Source organism: Ruditapes philippinarum, unplaced genomic scaffold, assembly GCF_026571515.1.
Source record: "Ruditapes philippinarum isolate M1 unplaced genomic scaffold, ASM2657151v2 ctg5175_1_1_1_1, whole genome shotgun sequence".
In the NCBI taxonomy this organism is placed as follows: Eukaryota; Metazoa; Mollusca; class Bivalvia; order Venerida; family Veneridae; genus Ruditapes; species Ruditapes philippinarum.
This window is the reverse complement of record NW_026864264.1, coordinates 91,624-114,483: the sequence shown is the minus strand read 5'-3', so window position 1 is coordinate 114,483 and position 22,860 is coordinate 91,624. Positions and strand designations below refer to the sequence as shown.

At 32.5% G+C, this 22,860-nt stretch overlaps 1 long non-coding RNA gene and 3 other non-coding genes across 4 annotated transcripts; all 4 read right to left on the bottom strand.

Moving 5' to 3' along the window:
• Positions 1-1,184: 1,184 nt before the first annotated feature.
• Positions 1,185-15,457, bottom strand: LOC132725019 (uncharacterized). Its single transcript, XR_009624994.1, has 3 exons — positions 15,194-15,457; positions 14,596-14,647; positions 1,185-1,311 (listed from the first exon to the last, which is right to left on the bottom strand). It is a non-coding gene; the product is annotated as an uncharacterized LOC132725019 (long non-coding RNA).
• On the bottom strand, positions 7,052-7,124 carry Trnaa-ggc (transfer RNA alanine (anticodon GGC)). The gene has a single exon. It is a non-coding gene; the product is annotated as a tRNA-Ala (tRNA).
• On the bottom strand, positions 7,403-7,475 carry Trnaa-ggc (transfer RNA alanine (anticodon GGC)). Its single transcript has one exon. It is a non-coding gene; the product is annotated as a tRNA-Ala (tRNA).
• Positions 7,735-7,807, bottom strand: Trnaa-ggc (transfer RNA alanine (anticodon GGC)). The gene has a single exon. It is a non-coding gene; the product is annotated as a tRNA-Ala (tRNA).
• Positions 15,458-22,860: the final 7,403 nt, after the last annotated feature.

The window sequence follows — 22,860 nt, the reverse complement described above, 5'->3', positions numbered from 1 at the left end:
TACGGTCTGATGTGTAAGCTGTTTGACACTTGCAACAATAACTAATTTCTCAACGTTGCTGGCGAACAGCGTCATTCGCAGATTCTGTGTTTTGTCTGGCTTCTCAAAGCAGCCGACCGAGCGTGACATTTAGCCACATTCCAACGGTGAGCAGTGTAGTCGCTACTCATCACATTTAATAAGAATCAGTACCACATGTCTGACACTGGGTTGCGAGTTTGTGATGGGCGGACCTGTGCTCTAAAGAACCTATGTAGGATTCCAAGTATTAGTACCTTCTCAATAATATGCTGTAAGTCTTCTTTATTTACACAAAACTGTGAGATTGAAATTAGACGTGGACCGAAAGCTTTAACTATAATCGACTTTGTTCGATACTGTGATCCGTCCATACCATAGTGTCTTGGGTATGAATATAATGGTATACCATCTTTTATCTGCGGATCAGACAGTCGATCCGATTTGACCACCACACCTATTCGAAGTATTATTTTTGGTTTCATAGAGTAAGAACCTATTATCCTAGATGTTCTGGGAAAATTACTGTAAATAAACGTAAAACAAAATATAAAACCCGCAGATATAATACAAAATGGGCCAGGGTATATACTGGTGACAAGAGGCTGATCGCTTTCAATTCTGGCAGTTAAAGTCTAAAGTGTGTAAATATTTTAATTTCCTCATACCGGTCAACGGCTGAAACTTAAGCGTTATTATAAATCACCAACTTAAGCGGTATTCTTACTTCTCACTTCTAAATATTGGAATCATTCTTCAGGTGCCAGGTTGAATAATTTGCGATCGATTTAAGTATAAAATATATGCTAATTAAGCAGTGTTTTCATGTAATATATACCGACAAACTCGAATCGCTGAATACAATGTTCAGAATGACAAACTTTGGTCATTATTATTGTTGTTTTGTTAAAGATTTGACAATATTTCAAAATGAAATAATCAATAAACTTCTATTAACAACAGGTGTATTCTACTGTGATCATGAACTATTTCTTCCAATATGTTCTTTTCTTTGTCTCTTCAACTGCTCCATTTCGATTGAAATTAGCTCCTAATTTACGCTGCATTACATGCAAGAAATGACATAAGTAGATAACTTCAGTCATATTGCCAACTAATATATTTATACATGCAATGTTGATGATAACATGGAAAATATCATACCAGTTATAATCACATCCACTGGGTTAGGGGAAGTTGTGGTCATAACTAGTTCATACTTGATTTGTGGGTTTTCTGTTCCATTCAGTATGTCTTGCCCCGGCAAAACAACTACATACGTCGAATTTTGACCTGTAAGCAGTGAAATAAATTGGTATCAACGAATAATAATGTTATAATTTTGAAATGTGAAAATTTAGAAATTTATCGAAACTTTTTAAACAAATTTTTTCATTTTTTACTATATAAGCTGATTGTATCTTTTCTCTGAATACAATTATTTATGTTATGAGACAGGAAATGCAAATTGTTAAATCTATAGTAGTGTGTTACTGTATTTTGTAAAACGCCAGAGAACTTTTCATACAATTATGATAGGATTACACCTTATCATTGAATATTTAGAACATAATAAATAAAATGATGTGAGGTAGCTGCATAATTTAAGGAATAACTATCAGATGACACCTTTTGATTTTGGGTCACTAGGTCGAAGGTCTAGGTCACAGGGGCCTTAAATGTCTCATTATTTCGATAACTATTTATCACAAAGTCTTCATTCTTTTCTGCCATTATTGAACACTTCCATTGTAACCCTTTATGGATGGCAAATTTCTATAACTAAATTATAAATAATGTGAGTCAAGGGCTAGAAAGGGGGGCATATATTTCGTTCGACATTTCTTGTTAGTTTTAGGCTTGATTTTTTTTTAAGAATAAAAAAGTGCGAGCTATTGCCATGTACAACTCATTGCCTTACTTTCTTGTTGCCATCCTAAAAACTTTAACATGGCTTTTGTTTCATTACAAAGTAGAGTGTCTTCACAACAAACCCTTTGGAAAAGAACCTTCAAGTAGACCAGACTGGAACTTGACCATGACTTAAAATATCTTTGACCTTCAAAGTTCACATGTGTCAAATGATTAGACTTTAAATTTTGCTCCATATTTGATTTATTTGACTGTAACATTGTTATTCCTTTTAGCTCACCTGAGGAGGTAACTCTATCAATCATTTTGACAGAATTATGCCCCTTTTCGACTTAGAATTTACTTTAAAGTTTTTGTAATACCTCAAATATTTTCAAAGTCCCATTAACATATGGCTTTGAAACTTTGCACACTTGTTCACCATCATGACCCCAAACTGTAGACAGGAAGAGGTAACTCTATCAAGCATTTTGACAGAATTATGCCCCTTTTACGACTAAGAATTTATGTTAAAATTTTTGTAATACCTCAAATATTTTCAAAGTCCATTGACATATGGCGTTGAAACTTTGCACACTTGTTTACCATCATGACCCAAAACTGAAGACAGGAGGAGGTAACTCTATCAAGCATTCTGACAGAATTATGCCCATTTTTCGACTTAGAATTTATGTTAAAATTTTTGTAATACCTCAAATATTTTCAAAGTCCATTGACATAAAACTTTGCACACTTGTTCACCATCATTACCCTAACCTGTAGACAGGAGTTGGTTACTCTATCAAGCATTTTGACAGAATTATGCCCATTTTTCGACATAGAATTTACCTTAAAGTTTTTGTAATACCTCAAATATTTTTAAAGTTAAAATTTTTGTAATACCTCAAATATTTTCAAAGTCCATTGACATATGGCGTTGAAACTTTGCACACTTGTTTACCATCATGACCCAAAACTGTAGACAGGAGGAGGTAACTCTATCAAGCATTTTGACAGATTTAAGCCAATTTTTCGACTTAGAATTTATGTTAAAATTTTTGTAATACCTCAAATATTTTCAAAGTCCATTGACATAAAACTTTGCACACTTGTTCAGAATTATGCCCCTTTTACGACTAAGAATTTATGTTAAAATTTTTGTAATACCTCAAATATTTTCAAAGTCCATTGACATATGGCCTTATAACTTTGCATGTACTTGTTGACCATCATGATCCCAACCTGTAAACAGGAGGAGGTAACTCTATCAAGCAGTTTGACAGAATTATGCCCCTTTTTCGACTTAGAATTTACGTTAGTAATACCTCAAATATTTTCAAAGTTCATTGACATAAGGCTTTGAAACATGCTGAAATTTTATGCTCTTCTTTGAGAGCATAATAGGCCTCTCTCCAAGGCCTATAACTGCAATATGGATTTAAAGAAAAATTTTACCTTTTTCTTTACTGAGAAAATTTTACCTTTTAATCAAGGCTTTTTTTACTATAAAGCACTAAGAATAGTCGAGCGTTGCTGTCCTACCGACAGCTCTTGTTTCGTTAATACTCTAGCAGTCAAATTTTTACCTCATCATTATCAAACTTTGTCAGGATGCTTGTCTATGTAATTGCTTAGATAAGTTTGGACATGGGTCATCTCAGTTGAAAAAACTAGGTCCAATGAGCTAAAATTAGTGGCTACTGTTTTCATCCAAATATCCTGGAAAATGGTCTGAAAGTTTGTTTTGATGATTTCTATGTCAAGTTTGAATATGGGTCACCTAGGGTCAAAAAATAGGTCACACTGCTCAAATATGGAAAGTCACATTTTTGACTCACCTGTCATGAAACTCGGTCAGGATACTTGTCTAGGTAATTGCTCAGATGAGTTCGAACATGTGTCGGATGAAGTATTTCAAACTTGGGGGGACAAAACAACCATTTGGACAAGACATGCTGAAAGGTTGAACTGACCTTGACCTTTAAAGGACATGTCAAGTTCAAATTATTGCATTTTGGTTAAGTTGTCATAACTTTGTGTTTTATGTAGGATTTTGATTCATACATGGAAAAAACAACACTTGCGACCAAACAGACATGTTGAATGATTTAGATATGATCATGACCTTTAAATTTCCTTGACTTTCAAGGTCAGATGATTGAATTTATTTTCTTTACTTTGTCATTTATTAATGAAAATTATTCATACATGGACTAAACAACAAGTGTGACTAAACAAACCTATTAAAATAAAAGAAACAAGTTTAATTGGTTAATTAAATTTTCTCCTTATAAAAGCTGTTTATTTGTTTGCTTTTAGAAAACGTTTTTAAAAAAGAGTAAATTGTTGCCCCCACCTTTTGGGGTGGCTATTTTTTGTAGATGTAACAAGATCTTTCTAATCAAAGGTGTTTTTGTATACTATAAAAGCATATTTGTATGATTGGTAAATATAACCATCTAAAAAAAACATTTTAAGTAGTGTATTGAATTATGATTTTGCGTTTTTCGATGTCTTGAACAAGATGTTTGTTTACATGTTTGGTTCAGTTTAAAAAAAAAAACTTAACTTATTTTTTTAATTTTGACGAGAGAACGTTTCCACTTTAGAAAATGTCTTATAGATAAGTTTTGAAATTTATTTTTTTATTTTAAAGAGGTACTTATTCCCTCATACCAGTAACATGACTCTAATTTTCTAAATTTACGCTTTTTATGCCCGAAAGAATGTCAGACATATTATGTTATACCCCTGGTGTCCGTCCATCTGTCCATTAGCCATTTGGTTTCCGTAGCATAACTTAAGTTCCATCTGGCCAACAATATTCAAACTTAATCGGATGATTGTCCATATTGATTAGAAGACCCCTATTGATATTTAGATCAAAGGTCAATGTCACTATTAGTATTAACTTAAAACTAAAAACGGTTTTTCGCTCAATAACTAAAGTATTAATCAACCTACAGCTGTCCAATTTATAGGATGAACAGCCATGTGGTTTCTGGAGATAATACAAGTTCCATTTGGCTTACATTTCACGTTTAAATGTTGAATTCTGCTTAAGCCGGTGCTAGGGGGCGTGGACGGTAACTTGCACTTTCCAGTACCGTCCATGAACAGGCTCAATCAAACCGAGCCTGCAACATTTTCAATTTTGCCGTGTTGGGCTTTCTCTAGGGATTCTGTATTTATCTATTTTACAGTGTTCAAACTTCAAAAGATGATTGTCTACATTGAATAAAAGATCCATATACCAGGGCTGTCCGGAAAGTTCATATACTATTTCATTTTTCACTCTTAAACAATACATACATATAAGAATTTTTGCCAGCAAAAATATACATATCTCATAAACAAATTTGCAAAAAACCATTTAACTGTGATGAATATTAACATAAACAGTCTTGACATATAACATATACAAACAATCACGGAGCACTTTGACGTCATAAACGTCAAATGAACGTCTGTTCTCACTCTTTCTCAAAACAACGCCCATGTGGTGCCACGCATTTCCGATGTCTGCTGACCCATTGCATTTAAGCGTTTCTGTACCAATTCCGATCGAAACCAGATACCACAGATCGGACACTCATGCGTAGTTCCGCCAGGTCAGAAAATCTTTTCCCGCGTAATTCAGACTTCAATCTCGGAAAAACGGAAAATTCCATTGGTGCTAAATCGGGAGAGTAAGGTGCATAAGCCAAGGAAGTCAATGGTGAGCAGCGTCTCCTCACAACAATGTGCAGGTGCGTTGTCTTGGTGAAAATACATTTTCTCTATGTCCATATCAGGCCGCTTTTTTCTAATGGCGAGAATAAGATCACGGCGGATAACCTGGAATAAAATGAAAGTCCGTTAAAGTTGATCATTGCCTCTGTATTCGTTTATAAGCCATCTAAATAAAGCGCACATGCTATATATATTGTCTTAAATTTTAATATGTTTAAAATATGAATTAATTTACTTTAATAATTGATATTATTATTTCATGCTTAATATTTACCTTCTGGTAATATAATGCGTTGACTGTTTGATTGCTTGGTACGGCGTGCTGGAGCAACATCCCTTCGGAGTCCATAAAGAAGATGAACATAAACTTCTTTGCAGATTTATTTTGTTTAGCTTTCACTGGTGCTGGGGATATTGGTGTTTTCCATATCATTGAATCCCTCTTTGATTCTGGCTCATATAGATGCAGCCAAAGTTTCATCCGTTGGTAATAATATTCGGTAGAAACGAAATGCCCTCGGTACCGTTAAATCTTAAAAACTCCGATGACGCATCCACCCGCTCTGCCATTTCCTCTGTTTTCAACAATCGTGGTACCCACCTTGCGCACACTTTGGACATGTTTAGTTCATTTGTCATTATTTCATGTACCATAGTCCGTTTTTAAACCTAAAATATCACTTATTTCCCTTACAGTGCGACGTCTGTCCTCTTTGAAGACACGCTGTTACACATTCAACGTGATTCGACTGTGCCACTTTCGGTCGTCCGGTGCGGTTTTTGTCTAACACACTATCGTCCCCGCTTCTAAATCTACTGTGCCATTTAAATACAAGTTGTCTCGAACAATTTGCGGCCGAATCAGGTTTGGAAATAAACTTCCATGTCTCAGTCGGTGTCATTTTAGCGTTGACACAAAATTTGATTACACTCCGTTGCTCCGTACGTGAAATTGACGTCATTTTTTTCTACAATAATATTACGCAGCTAACCGCGTCTAACCGTAATAAACAAGTTGTTTATTATCTGATGACGTCAAAATTTTAACCAAATGTCATGCAATGGTGTCTTATGATGTCACGTTAATCATTATGCGTTTGCGTTATAGCTACACATTTTATAAACGTTTTGTTGGCTATTGAAATAGTATCAAAGTCCTCCGTAAACCGTCAGTCATGTTACCATGGTGATGGGTATGTTGCAAATATCAGTGTTTTCATCTTAATTAATAAAGATATTTAAAGCAAATGCATATTTAAGCAAAATATCAAAAAGATTACATTGATACGACCAACTGTTATTAAATAAGAGACATGTCTACGAACTTTCCGGACAGCCCTCGTATATATATATATATATATATATATATTTATATATATATTATATATATGAAAGAAAGAAAGTCATGAGCGTGAAATTATACATAGAAAAATCGCACGAAAAATCGGCACGCCGCAGCCGGGACTCGAACCACGGGTCTCTGGATTGCCGAACCAGTATGCTAACCACTACACCACAGCGGCCGTTGCTTTTTCTTCGTGCTAATTGGCCTTATATATTTAAGTTATTTTTAACTTTATTGCGACGTCATCACTTTTATTACCATAGCGGCGAGCTATTTATAGCTTCTTTTACCGCAGTTGGCTGACTCAGTCACTATTAATTTTCTTATTACAAATATCTTATGGCAAACACATTTATTGTTTTATAAGACCATTCCCGCCCAAGAATGAATATATATGAAAGAAAGAAAGTCATGAGCGTGAAATTATACATAGAAAAATTGCACGAAAAATCGGCACGCCGCAGCCGGGACTCGAACCACGGGTCTCTGGATTGCCGGTCCAGTATGCTAACCACTACACCACAGCGGCCGTTGCTTTTTCTTCGTGCTACTTGGCCTTATATATTTAAGTTATTTTTAACTTTATTGCGACGTCATCACTTTTATTACCAGCTTCTTTTACCGCAGTTGGCTGACTCAGTCACTATTAATTTTCTTATTACAAATATCTTATGGCAAACACATTTATTGTTTTATAAGACCATTCCCGCCCAAGAATGAATATATATGAAAGAAAGAAAGTCATGAGCGTGAAATTATACATAGAAAAATCGCACGAAAAATCGGCACGCCGCAGCCGGGACTCGAACCACGGGTCTCTGGATTGCCGGTCCAGTATGCTAACCACTACACCACAGCGGCCGTTGCATTTTGTTCGTGCTAATTGGCCTTATATATTTAAGTTATTTTTAACTTTATTGTGACGTCATCACTTTTATATAAGGCCAATTAGCACGAAGAAAAAGCAACGGCCGCTGTGGTGTAGTGGTTAGCATACTGTACCGGCAATCCAGAGACCCGTGGTTCGAGTCCCGGCTTCGGCGTGCCGATTTTTCGTGCGATTTTTCTATGTATTATTTCTCGCTCATATCTTTCATTCTTTCATATATATTCATTCTTGGGCGGGAATGGTCTTATAAAACAATAAATGTGTTTGCCATAAGAAAATAAATAACAGTGACTGAGTCAGCCAACTGCGGGAAAAGAAGCTATAAATAGCTTACCGCTATGGTAATAAAAGTGATAACGTCACAATTACGTTAAAAATAACTTAAATATATAAGGCCAATTAGCACGAAGATAAAGCAACGGCCGCTCTGGTGTAGTGGTTAGCATACTGGACCGGCAATCCAGAGACCCGTGCGTTCGAGTCCCGGCTGCGGCGTGCCGATTTTTTCGTGCGATTTTTCTATGTATAATTTCACGCTCATGACTTTCTTTCTTTCATATATATCATTCTTGGGCGGGAATGGTCTTATAAAACAATAAATGTGTTTGCCATAAGATTTTTCTATATATATATATATATATATATATATATATATATATATGTGTGTGTGACAAGGTCAAAGGTCAATATCAAATGACCTTAATATTGTTAACAGTTTTACAACTGTCAAACTTCATAGAATGATCATTTGCGTGCTACATTAACTATATGCCCCCTAAAAATTTGCATATATCACGTTTTACCCCTGGCATCTTTCCACCCATGTTTCATTAGCATTTTAACTTACAAGATAACAACTTGATGGTGGTGCTTTGGAAACAGCAACTGTATATATATATGATTATGAAGGCACTTCAGGTATAAAGGAGGATTGCGTTTTGAAGGAGCATTCTGAATGGTATCTTTTATCTCTACTTCATTTTCCACATTTATTCATAATTAGATATTCATGTGAAATATTCCCATGTCTTACAAATGCTTCATCCTTACTATACCCCCCCCCCCAAAAAACAAAAAAAAACAAAACAAAAAAAAACAACAACAACACTTTTCAGGCATATAAATGCTCCGCCAATCGGTGCTCTTATTATAAAGAGGAACGGTTCCACTCTAGAAAAGGTGTTATAGATAAGATTTGAAATTTGCTTTTATTTTGATGAGGGTACAGTTCCCTCTTACCAGTAATAGGGTTCTTATTCCTAAATTATGACATTTTATTCTATCAAATTGTTATACCTGTTTTGTTAAGGGGGAACGGTTCCACTTTAGAAAATGGGCAAGAGATAAGTTTTGAAATTTATCTTTTATTTTGATGAGGGAACGGTTCCCTCTTACCAGTAACATGGCTTTAAATTTCTAAATTATTGCATTATACTATCAAATTGTTATATTTACTGTTTTGTTAAAGGGGAACGGTTCCACTCTAGAAAATGTGTTATATATAAGTTTTAATATTCATGTAACCTATTATAAATCAAACAATACTTTATTATTTAGTCCATTTGGAATCATAGTATTTAATTTATGAATCCAAAAAGATTCTTTACATAACCGGTCCATGTTGTTGTCTATAATTTCTATAGGTAAAAATGAAAAATCTGACAATGAACACTTATTATCGTTTGATCCGAAATGGATCGCAACATGTGAAACTGGATTAACGTCACAATTTCTTATATCAAATCTATGTTTATTCATTCTGCATATACATTTTGATTAGTCTGACCTACGTATTGCTTTTACAGCCTTTACATGTAATGAGGTAAATTACATTACGCGTAGTACAATTAACATCATTGTGTAAATCAAAAGAACTACCTGTTATGCTGCTATTAAATGGGAACCAACAATTATATTGTTACAATGTGAACATCTACTTCGTAAACATTGGCTAGATAAAATGTGCGATCAAGTAAAGCACTTCTAATAAGATGATCTCGAATGTTTTAGACGTCTATATGCTAAAATAGGTTTGAACTTGTTATGTATAATTTTTAACGCTTACCTTATCAGACAAAAAAGTAATAGATCCCAATATTTATTTAAGATTTCACCAATATTAGGCAGAGATGTATTAAAACATACAGTAAAAGGTATTAATTGAACTAGTATTTTTAACGACAGGACTTAGAGCATCATTTTGGGACATGCCTTCAATTTTAGAAAACGCTTTCTCAATAATAGATTTAGGATAATTTCTATCAGAAAAATATCTATTTAACGTATCTAAAGACTGCTTAAAAGTACCGTCATCGGAAATGACACGTCTATAACGTTTAGCTTGACTAAACGGGATACCACAAGTTCAAACCTATTTTAGCATATAGACGTCCTAAAAACATTCGAGATCATCTTATTAGAAGTGCTTTACTTGATCGCACATTTTTATCTAGCCAATGTTTACGAAGTAGATGTTCACATTGTAACAATATAATTGTTGGTTCCCAATTTAATAGCAGCATAACAGGTAGTTTTTTGATTTACACAATGATGTTAATTGTACTACGCGTAATGTAATTTTACCTCATTACATGTAAAGCTGTAAAAAGCAAAATACGTAGTCAGACTAATCAAAATGTATCATGCAGAATGAATAAACATAGATTTGATATAAGAAATTGTGACGTTAATCCAGTTTCACATGTTGCGATCCATTTCGGATCAAAACGATAATAAGTGTTCATTGTCAGATTTTCATTTTTACCTATAGAAATTATAGACAACAACATGGACCGGTTATGTAAAGAATCTTTTTGGATTCATAAATTAAATACTATGATTCCAAATGGGACTAAATAATAAAGTATTGTTTGATTTATAATAGGTTACATGAATATTAATATGTTTGTCTATTATCTTATTTTTATTAACACTGTCTAATAGACATCTGTATCACTGTTGATCCATTTTAATTCATGTACCAGCTTTATTTATAGCATAAATATTTGTTTCTACATGTTATCATAGTTTTGCCGCTAAACGCCATAACGTTTTTCGCGCGTTTAACGCGTGTTAAGTTATGACGTCGCTTCCGGTAATTTTATTATGTTTTGCACTGATGAAGGCTTATAGCCGAAACGTTTGCAATTGAATTAAATTACTAAATGTTCGTGTTTGTGTGGCTTGTCTGATTATATATAAGTTTTGAAATTTGTTTTTTATTTCGATGAGGGAACGGTTCCCTCTTACGGGTAACCTTGCTCTAAATTTCTAAATTATTGCATTTTATACTATCAAATTGTTATGTCTATTTTGTTAAGGGGGAACGGTTTCACTTTAGAAAATGGGTAAGAGATAAGTTTTGAATTTTTTTTTATTTTGATGGGGGAATGGTTCCCTCCTACTTGTAACATGGCTCTTATTTCTTAATTATTGCATTTTATTTGATGAAATTGTTATATCGGTTTTTTTAAGTGGAAATGATTCCACTTTAGAAATGTGTTTTGATGTTTAATTAATTTTGAAGTTTATTTTATATTTTGATGGAGGAATGGTTCCCTCGTACTGGTAACATGACTATTATATCTTAATTATTGCATTTTATTTGATCAAATTGTTATATCTGTTTTTTAAAGGGGGAATGGTTCCACTTTAAAATATGTGTTAAAGATAAGTTTTGAAATTTACTTTTTATTTTGATGTGGGAATGGTTCCCATGTAAGCATAATGCATCTCTTATTACTAAAAAATTGCTTTTTATTTATCGAAACATGTTGTATTCTGTACATGGCTTTTGTTCTTCGGGGGAACGGTTCCCCCGAAAACATTTGCAAAAGAAACAAAAAATAAAATTTGGATGTTTATTTAAGCTGTTTGTCATTTACTTTTCACAAAACAATACCATTACTTTAGCTGAAAATAATGTAAAAATAGTGCCTTAAAAAGGGGAACGAGTGTATTTCCCCCTTTTAAAATATATCGAGTTTTATTTTAATTTTCTGTTTTATATACTTTTATGTACTTTTTCTCTTTTTTAACCTTATTATTTAAAATAATTCCATTTTAATGTTACATATTGGCTGAAATAAGAAGAAAGAAATCTGGAAAGACAGCAGTGAAAGTAAGGAAAGTATGTTTCACAGCATTGAAAAAAATATTTTTACAGATTATTATTTTATTACATCGACATTTCTCAATATTTCAGTTATAACTAAAAAAACAAATATTTAAACTTCTTTTTCATATTTCGTTTTATTTCTTTTTAATGTTTTCATTTAAGGAGAGTTTATGTATAAGCAATTATTTACATTTGGAATACCAAATAGTTTAGTTAAAACTAGAAAATTATTCAATGCCATTTTTTATTGATTTTTTTCCCTATTCTAAACCTATGAAAGCAAACTGTGCGGTTTCAGATAAAAGATAATTATCTACGTATGTTAGCCACAATTTGAGAACGTCATAAAAATATGCAAAACAAATTCCGAGCCTGAGTGATTTTAACATTGACTGATAGATAGTTTTTTTTTTCAAACGTGTTAATATTACATTTTAATAGTATATTGACCAGCTTATTTTGCCGAAATTGAACTTTGAAATTTATGGTCTTCGCCGAGCACTGTAATTTTAAAAGGAAACATTCGCTGAAAGAAGATAACGACAATAAGTAACAAGAATCAACAATAGGCAAAAAAAATCCTAATTCATTTGATCAACAATATTCAAGAATGATAGGAAACACTCCAACATATTCAATTTTGCGACAATTCACATGCCTTTTGTAGTGAGTTTTCAGGACGGTTTGGGCAAGTGGATCTGGTTCAAATTGATGTTTCAAATAACAAAGTGTCGTATACTATTAACTTTCATTTAGCAAGTACAACTGTAAGTCTGATAGCGGCAACTGATTCTAACCATGCGACCAGTACAATGCTGTCTGATCATGGTTTGCACTACAACATACTACTACATATTTTTAAACTTTCTATAAAAATATCAAATGATTAATTGTCCAGACTGAACGATTCTAGTTTACGTTACGGCTTATTAGAAATTGTTTGTGCTTCTACCTAGTTAAAATCATAATATAAAAATCTTATGAATTATTGCAATAATCTTAATAACTAATCTATTTTGGAAGAATTTTTAATTCGCTTTACTGCAATATAAGCCAATTCTTAAATTGTTTTAAGTTGGACTTAAATGAATGCATGTCACATTACAGCTGAAAATTATTAGAAAGGTGCATTATGGTGTTTAATCATTTGGCAATACAAATATCAAATCATTCCCTCAAACTAAAAATCAGCTGACGTAAACCAATATCCGTTTACTTCTCAGATTTGAATTTCTAATGTTTATGGATACATGTTTCTAACGTAATGCCGTTCCATTCCAGGCAATATCAATCTACATTAAATGTTATTATTATGTTATTTTTTTAATTTTTTTTCGGAATTAAGAGCTGCCGGATTATTTACTAGTATGGAATGTGAATGAATCGGGGATTAAAGCGTGTCCTATGATGCATATTAATACAGAGTTACTGTTTAATCAGACGAGACGATGTTCCCGTCGTGAAAGCTTATTTTCTTATGAAAAGATTTACACATGTTTCTATACGAAAAGGATTCTAATTACTCTGGTTTATGGATATTAAGCAGTGCATTTATTGAGTTAACTTTAATGATCCTACCGATATAGTTTGGTGTACAGACTGTTACATAAGTCGCATTTTTTTCATTGAATATGCATTGTTGCCCCAATACTATACTGGCGTCCTGTGTTCAAGACAATCGTAATTTCGCCATTTAATGAACATACGACAATGCAAGATTTGTTTATTCATTTCGCATCTTGACCCTTAAGCAATCAATCACACACGCGCGCACTTACACGGACACGCACGCGTGCACTCGCGCGCGCGCACAAACACACACGCGCAAATAAAACGAGCGTTTTAACCGGTTACTATCTATCCATGGCGTTTGCATAAATCTAAATATATATGTATTGGTAATTCAATGTGACTAAAATCAGATCCCTATCAGAAGTAAAGTCAAATTGATTTTGATATCAGATGAGAAACAAAGTTTCATGTTCTTTCTCTACGTTCGGCTAATATCGGTGACAGCACTCAGTTTTGCGTTGAAAGTTTTTCAGGTAAAATTCGCCATTTTCCAAGGAGGAGAAGTCAGCAGATCTCCAAATTTATGTGCTTAGCCTTTATGATCCGCTTTGTGATCCGCTGGAAATCGAAGTTATTAACTTGATTCGAGCAGGTTTTATTGATAATAATTATTATCGCCAATTTTTTAAGTTTCGAAACAAGATCCAATTTATTGTCGATTCGACTCATAACCTAACACTGTCCACATCGGCTAATATCAGATTTCACTAAAATTAATCATATATGAAGATGGTTTTTTATATTTTATCTTTACTTTTTGAATTCGGTCGCAGAACTACAGAGCTGGCTGGATGAAAGTAAATACTTGAAACCGCTGAAATCAATTTTATTCGATAAGTGGAATTTAAAACATATTTGCATTAAATTGATCTAGTTCTGTTGTAACAGCGTCAATATTCATATTCAAACATAAAATGTTTCTTAATTATTTCTAATTCAATATGATCTGTTATCAATTTTTCTCTTTGTCTGTGTTTCTAAATTTTGTAGAGCTACTGGTCGCTTTTAAGGGTCTAAGCTATTGCATGTTTAACTTTTCACATGTGTGTAAGAAAATAAAGCCCAACATACCCGCAGATCCCGTGATGAAAAATAGGCACGCCAGCAGCAAACAACTTGAATGCTGCAAAAATAATAAGACAATTTTAACCAACATGTATTAATAGCTGATAATCATTCTAACATTTTCCTTCTTACAAAACTTATAAAGTTTGCTTATCATTTCATAAAACGCAATTGATTTGAACTAAAAGTTGGAAAGTGATAGTATTTACAAAGAAAAAGTAGGATCAGGATCAAATATATCATAGTAATATTTATTTATAATAATAATATTATGCATAATAATAACAATTATTTTGCAGCATTTTGTATTTTTGTTGGACGTTCGTAGTATCTTAAAAAAGAAGAAAAAGAAATGACAGTCTATTTAATTAACATATTATTTATACTATATAATTACCGTACATGTGTATTTAGTATAGTTTAGTGTTCATTAGTAAGCATTTACACAATTAAATTGGTCAATGGTGGCAAACACGCAATTTTAGTGGGCCAGACACTAAGTTTAGTTAACATACAACTATTCGGATCAAATTATTATTTTGTAAAAGAATACAAAACAAATATATGGAACAGTTCGTTATATATAAAATTTGAAAAAACCTACCAATAAATTCCACATTGTTTTTTGTTCCGTGAAATTTGTACACAAACTAAAAATTAAATGTCAGTTCGCTGCCATTACGCACTTTTTGTCTGAATCTATTTTGAAAACCTGGAATTAATAAATCATTCATATAGCGCATTCAATTTAAGAATCGGCGAGCCTTGCATATTAAAACATTTATGATGTGCGTTATGCCTTGTTTATCCAATGTTTGTATCTTAGGAGACCATTAAAAATACTACAGCCGTGCTCAAATAAACAAATAATTTCAATATTTTCAATACTTTCTACTGTTTTTTATTGAACGTTTAAGTTTCGCAATGGTATAACTCGGCTATCCACCATAATTTTGAATTATGAATATTTCATGTGTTCAGTGTTTCACTTTAACAGCTTGTTATTGTATTCAATAGAAATCTATAGTAAAGTTTTACAGAAGTTTATTTACTTGTCATGTAGTCTCCATTTGTAGAATAATAGGAATTTACAATATAGACAAATAATGACGAGCAATCATTAAACTAGAAATGCTGACAATATTTTTCCACAATATAAAAAATCAAATTTTAAAACCTGGGCTAAGAGGGAAAGAAATATTATTGTCATTCTGCCAAATATTTTTGAGCATTTGTAAGTTTGCCAAGATGTGACTTTAGAACAGTCTATTCAAAGTCTAAATAATTAAAAAGAAAAAAAACAAAACAAACAAAAAACACCAGACATCGCTTTAGGTACCTCCAGGCTAAAAGGGGTAATATTAAACATCAGAGCTACAAAGTACTTAGTCTGGAGTTCATTTCCTTTACACTACGTACAACACTATAATAGTAAATGTACGCAGTGAACCAGACTATATAATTATGTACTGATGCATTATAAAATCAGGACAACCCAACACCTGTCCAATTTGAGTTTCTATTCTCCGTCATTGTGAATAAGTAGATCAGACCTTATGTTCAATTACGATATCAGTTCAGACTGGTCTGTTTAAATTCACTATCGCATGAGTAGGAGTGCCCTAAGTAGGTCAATAAATAGAACATCAATGAATTGGCATCTTGTCTTTCAATAATAATAATAATAATAATAATAATAATAATAATAATAATGATGATGGTAATAATAATAATAAAAATAATAATAATAATCATCATAATAATAATAATAATAATTTTGTGACAAGTTACACACTAGGTAAAACCACGTTATACATTAAGAGACTCTACATAGTATTTTTACAAATCAGGACTGGAAGTTGTTTTCGGAGAGTTATGTACAATTGTTAATAGGATTTCATATTTATTTAATAGAAACTAGGAATTATTAATGTTATGTGCATACATGTCTATTTTACTTTATGTGTATTCTGTATTTACAGTTATGACATTATTATTAAAGGGATGAGACTTGCATTCAAATTTCGAATGATAATACATGACTGTATTAATTAGTCTAAAGATTATAGGTTTATACCCAGTGTTAGCTGGCAAATAATAGTATCTTTAATAGAGTTAAAGGAATATTGTAAAGGGTGACTTAGCCTGAATGTTGTGGTTCATTTTCTGTGGTTTATTTTCTGAACTTGTGAGATTTGACAGGTTACATGGTGAGCTGTCCTGAATTGAGGTTAAATTATTTTCCATTACAAGTGATGCCAGAGTCAATGGTACAATTCCACCGGACTGTGCATGTTCTGGTCCTTAAATGGAAAAAAGTGTCCTTAAACTTGGATCTTGCAAAATAATTTATAAAGTCTTAAAAATATCATATTCTGAATTGTTATTTTATTTTTTCTCACATGTGCATAGTTTGAAAAGGACAGCTCCTGTCTTATCTTTTTGTAATGGAGGGACACCGGTCTCAACCTCCAGAACCTGGTGTCGGGTAGAGTCGGGTAGAGTCAGTCCAACTTCAGATTTGACATAGAGTTGATTGTTGCTTGCACTTGAATAAATTTGTGCACTAAATTTTATAGCAGATGATTTGTGCCATATGAAAACCGACAAAGAACAAAAGTATCCGACGCCAAAGAAAACATGAAAATACCACAAAGTGGTTCGTTTGTTGCATTTTCATGCTTTCGCCCAATGCCCCCTGATGCAAAATACAACATGGTACACATCAGTCTCCATAAAATTTCTAACCTTAAAAATGTAAGTTTTATATCTGTTCAAAGAAATACATATTGTACATGTATAAGTACAGTTATGTTCACTTTTAAATTGACCTGATATAAATAATGGTACAACCAATAACTGTCTTAGCCCCTTTTACTAAAAATAATTATACAATATATAAATTGTTATTTCAATTAAGACTATGAATATGTAAGTTTTTCTTTTTCTTATTTGTATTAATTAAGAATTGATCTACCTGCTAATTAAAATATCTAAAAGTATCTATCACGGTTTAGAACTGTTCATTATTTAGGGGAGAACATGTGTAAGCGGCCAGGTAGCTCAATCGCTACAGCCGCGGTACATTATTCTGTGGGTCACAGGTTGGAGTTCTGGTCAAGCTGCATTTTTTTCTCATCCTGTGACTGTATATAACCAATAGTTTAATTCACTATGCTCTGTGAACATCAGAAATTGGAGGACAAATATATATATATAGTATGGAAATATGTTATGGTTTAGAACTGTTCATTATTAAAAAGATAATGTGTAGCCAGCCGCGTCTGACAGTCATGGGTTCAAGTTATGGTCAGGCAGTTTCAGTCAGGGTTTAAAAGTGTTTTTTTCCAACTGACACATGTTTGATTTGTTTAACAGATGGTATTAAATTTAAATGGACAAAGGCAGTATTGTATTTACGATACTTTTATATCTACAAACGGCACTTGATACAGTTGATCACACTATACTCGCATGAAACTTCAATCATCTGCCATAGGAAATGACTTTCTTATATGGTTCAAGTCTTATCTCTGATATCAGCTGGTGGATGTGGCTGGTACTCATTCTACTACTGCTCCAAGTTCCTATGGTGTCCCCCAGGGGGTCATTTTAGGTCCTCTTTAATGTCTTATATTTGTTAAAGATCCTGTAACAAATTTTTTTCTGTTTTAATATAAAAAATATGATGCTCAAATTAAGATTTATCAATATTGTAAGTTCCAATAAGCATTTTTTATAAAGATACATGTAATACCAAATTTAATATTTCATGTAAATAGAGGGAGGTAATTAGAAGTTTGTTTACTATTAATTCTAAGTCAAATTGTCCAATAATAAATTAATGCATATAATTTAATGATTACATTCAATATGTGCAAATATTTGCAGTATATATTTTCCATATTCTTCGATGTTTGAAAATTGTTGTATTAGCATAATAATATACATATATAATTTCACGTAAGAGTGGTATACAACCTCAATTACAAGACATACAGGATCTCTAATGACATGTCTGCAACGCTAAGCAATAAGCTTTTATGATATGATGATGACTCGGGTATCTTTGTATCTGGTAAAATGAATATGAAGAAATTCTCTCTTATGACATGAGTCTTTTAAGTGATTAGTTAATTGACTATAAATTATCTTTGCATCTTGGCAAGACAGAGTCTATTCTTTTGGGTTCAAGTTTCAACTTAAACAGGGCCCTAGCCTCCAGGTCACATGTAATGGTACTGATATAAAGTACACATCTTCTGTTTAGGTGCAAGTCTTGATCAAGTATATTTTGGCGTCGCCTTTGATGCTTTGCATTAATACTATTCTTGTTAATTAATTATCTTAATGTGCATATGTTGTTTAACTCAATGATAATTTGTATAAGAAAATATACTATTGAATTGAAGGCTTACTGACTGACCTTGCTTACTTGACCTTGCTCATGGTAAGATTTTAGGATCGTTGAATGTCCACATTTGTTCGTTTACACTCTAGTTGTCATATTTTTCCTCAATTATCATCAAACATTGCCTTGCTTGTCTAAGTAATTGCTCGGATGAGGTTGAACATGGGTCATCTCGGATGAAAAACTAGGTCAATGGAGCAATAAATAGAAAAATATTGTTTACACTCTTGTGGCTACTGTTTTGATCCAAATATCTTTGAAATTGGTCTGAAAGTTTGTTTTGTTGATGTCTAGGTCAAGTCTGAATATGGGTCACCTTGGATCAAAAACAAGGTCACACCGCCCAAATATGGAATAACCTTGTTAACGCTCTCGTGCTCACATTTTTGAATCTATTGTCATCAGACTTGGTCAGGACGCTTGTTTAGGTAATTGCTCGGACGATTCAGAACATTGGTCATTACGATGAAAAACTAGGTCAAAGGAGCTAAAAATAGAAAAATGTTGTTCACACTCTAGTGGCTACTGTTTTGATTGAAATGTTCTGAAAATTGGTCTGAAACTTTGTTGTGATGATTTCTAGGTCAAGTTTAAATATGGGTCACTAGGGGTTAAAACTAGGTCAACTATCAGGGTGCTTATCTAGGTAATTGCTCGGATGATTTCGATGTGTTAGGTAAGCGATCTAGGGCCACCTTGCACCTTTTTTCAAGTTTTTTTTAGATTAAAGCCACATTTATAAGAGAAAATACCAACATAAGACATTTTTGGAATGGAATGAACAGGAACAACGAAAATGTACAAATGCGATTTATTCTTCCAGGCAGAAAGTCAAAATGAGGTACCCAGAATGAAGTAAAAAATGGCTTGGAATTTAAGAATAAGCCATTTGTCCTGTTACATTTCATAAATAAACTGATACCTTTACTCCTTAATGCAGTTTATTCAATTCAAAACAATATTCCCATTCCTAGCATTTCACATAAAACTTCAATCTATCAACGCAGTGCATATTATTTCATTCTTTCATTGTCAAGTGTATGTTTTTTTAATAAAATTTTATCGGCATCATAATCGAAAACGCATCCATATTATCGACGTTTTACTAGATTTGCAGAATCTTAAGACAAATTATCACGAGGCTTTTGGCTTTACAGTATCCAAATGCGTCGAGTTTAGAACGCGAGAACCAGCATGGCTACAGTCAAAACCGAGCCAAATATTGGGTCTCGCATTCAAAGCGCGACGCAATCTGTAGTCCTCTCTAATGACGTAGTCCAAAGATTCAGATTTTTCTGTACTTGCACACTGTAACAAATTATCCCTTTCATGATATTCTGAAAAGGACTACTAAAATGGTAGCGATCACCTTTCCTCGTGATTTATTTTAAAATGTTTGGGAATTTTAGAATATCATATTTGGATCTTCATATTACAGTCCATAACAATACTTTTCACAAGAAATTCTATGATAAGTGAGTTGACAATAAATTATCAACATTTCGATGGAAACGTACCCAATACAACATTTACGGGTGTATGTATCTCAAATAAGATCTTCTACCGCTTGTAACCACAAAGACAATATAAACGAACGGAATATTTTCATAAATATCAAGTTTCTCAAACAAGGTGACCGATATCATTAATTACGAAAATATTTTACTACATTTTAAAATCGTAATTTGATTTAATTTCAAAATTCAAAAGCAATTCGAAAACTTTTCTGTGACAATGGATAAGCAAACCTTACTTTTAATGGGGATGTGATCAACTAGCATCGTTATATGTTGGGTTATTGTCTTTACCAGAATAAAAATACGTTTTTAAGATATACCGGATGCTTTGTGATCAGACCATTTACAGTTGTAAGTACAGACAATTAAAAAGAAAATAACATGAAGTTATATTTCTTTTCACTCACTTTATCTATTTATATTTCTCGTTTTATTTGAATCTCTCAAATACTTTCGGCATTATTTTCTGGACAAGGAAAAAACAGACAATGTTACGTTTTGACTAAGGTTGATATAAACGTTGGTTGTAGGGATATGGATGTAAGGAATGGTAAATTGCCTTAACATGATGAATATTTTTGCAAAATAGGGAAAGTTACGAAATGGAAAACATAAACCATGTAAAGGGTTGACATCTGAGTCTGACCTTGACTATGGTAGAGGACCTGGTGTTATGTACGACACTTGTTATAATATGGTTAACCCTTGCACCCAGTTATTTCAAATCCCTTGATTAGTGGTTAAGTTATGGACTGGATACGAAATATGACGGACAGACAAACAAAACGATAGACAAATGCACAGTCCGACGGACGGACGGTGCACATCTTTACTTTTTTTACATCGGAAAGGCGAGGATTATCGTGAATGAGTTCTTAGAAAATAGTAGAGGCCACTTATTGACATTATCTTCTTCTTATGCTTCAATCACCTAATATATGATAAACTGCAGTTTTGTCAAAACGTTTTAACCTAAAGGTAAAGAAAAAACATCTTAATGTATAAACAAAGTATTAATGATTAACACTAATTCCATTCCAAAGTTCTTTTTTAAAATTTCTCCTTAATATTCAGATTATTCCTTGCATGGCTCTAATTATTTCAACCTCGCCAATGATTGTAACAACATGTTTAAAACTTCATGTAAAACATTATTTCAATACATTTAAACGTGCATTGTCAATGTCTTTGCACGTCTTAAACAGAAGTTACGAATTGTCAAATTTTCGAACCTTGGATTTGTGACATACATTTTATGTTTAATTATGCTCAGTATCCATTTATCATGATAAGGTATACGAAATAACGCACGCCAGTGGATTATTGTTTTATTTGTTGCTTGACAATAATTCCGTTTTATTTAATACAACAGAAAATGATAAAAAAAGCTAATAATAATAAGAATAAAAATACGAAAACATAAATATGAATTGGAATCCACTCACAGAACTATACTTAAACTATTACATATAGTAGGTGTATCATTGACATTGCTAGTCATCTAAAACATTAAACTAATCTAATAAACGTTATCACTATAGATATAGTTACAATGCAATATAACAGTACTTTCAAAGTATTTAAGCGGTCCATAAAAGAACATTTCTAAAAGCTGTAAAACAGTAACACAATTTTTATCTTACTACTAAATCTTTTTTCTAAAATTACATAGCGATTTTTTTTAATTACAAAATAACATACATGTAAACATTGCACAATATTCTATGAAAAAGCACAACATTATTTCTAATCTAAGAATTCTTAGAATAAAAAATCTTAAATATTCAAACATGACAATAAATAAATATATAAAATACAAAAAAAGATGAACTGTTTACATAACACATTTTTCAATAAAATCTGAGTACGAAGGAATACACTGACGGGGAAGAAAAGATGTATCAATGGATGAAAGCACACGGGCACGCATCGTTGATATACATGTACAGGCCGGAAGTAACGATTCAGAGGCATATTTTATAGTGCAAGAATAGCCCGAATGCATATTGTTGCATGAACATATGAAAAAGCCCTCATACTAATTATTTTCTCGGACTTTTCTCTTTTAACAGCCTACTGTTCACTGTCTTTTATATCACCTCGACATTGTTTCTATTACATTTACGTTTCATAAATATTATGTTTCTCAAACACCAATAACATTTAAATCTTTAAAAAAACATTTTTAAATAACAAAATCGATGAATTTATAAGAACATTACTGTCTACAATACGACTAATACAAATATGATTAAAGTATCATAAGTATCATTATAGACTTTATATGTAACATCAGGTATAAATATAAAACAACATGAAATATTTTATAAATATGCCACATGC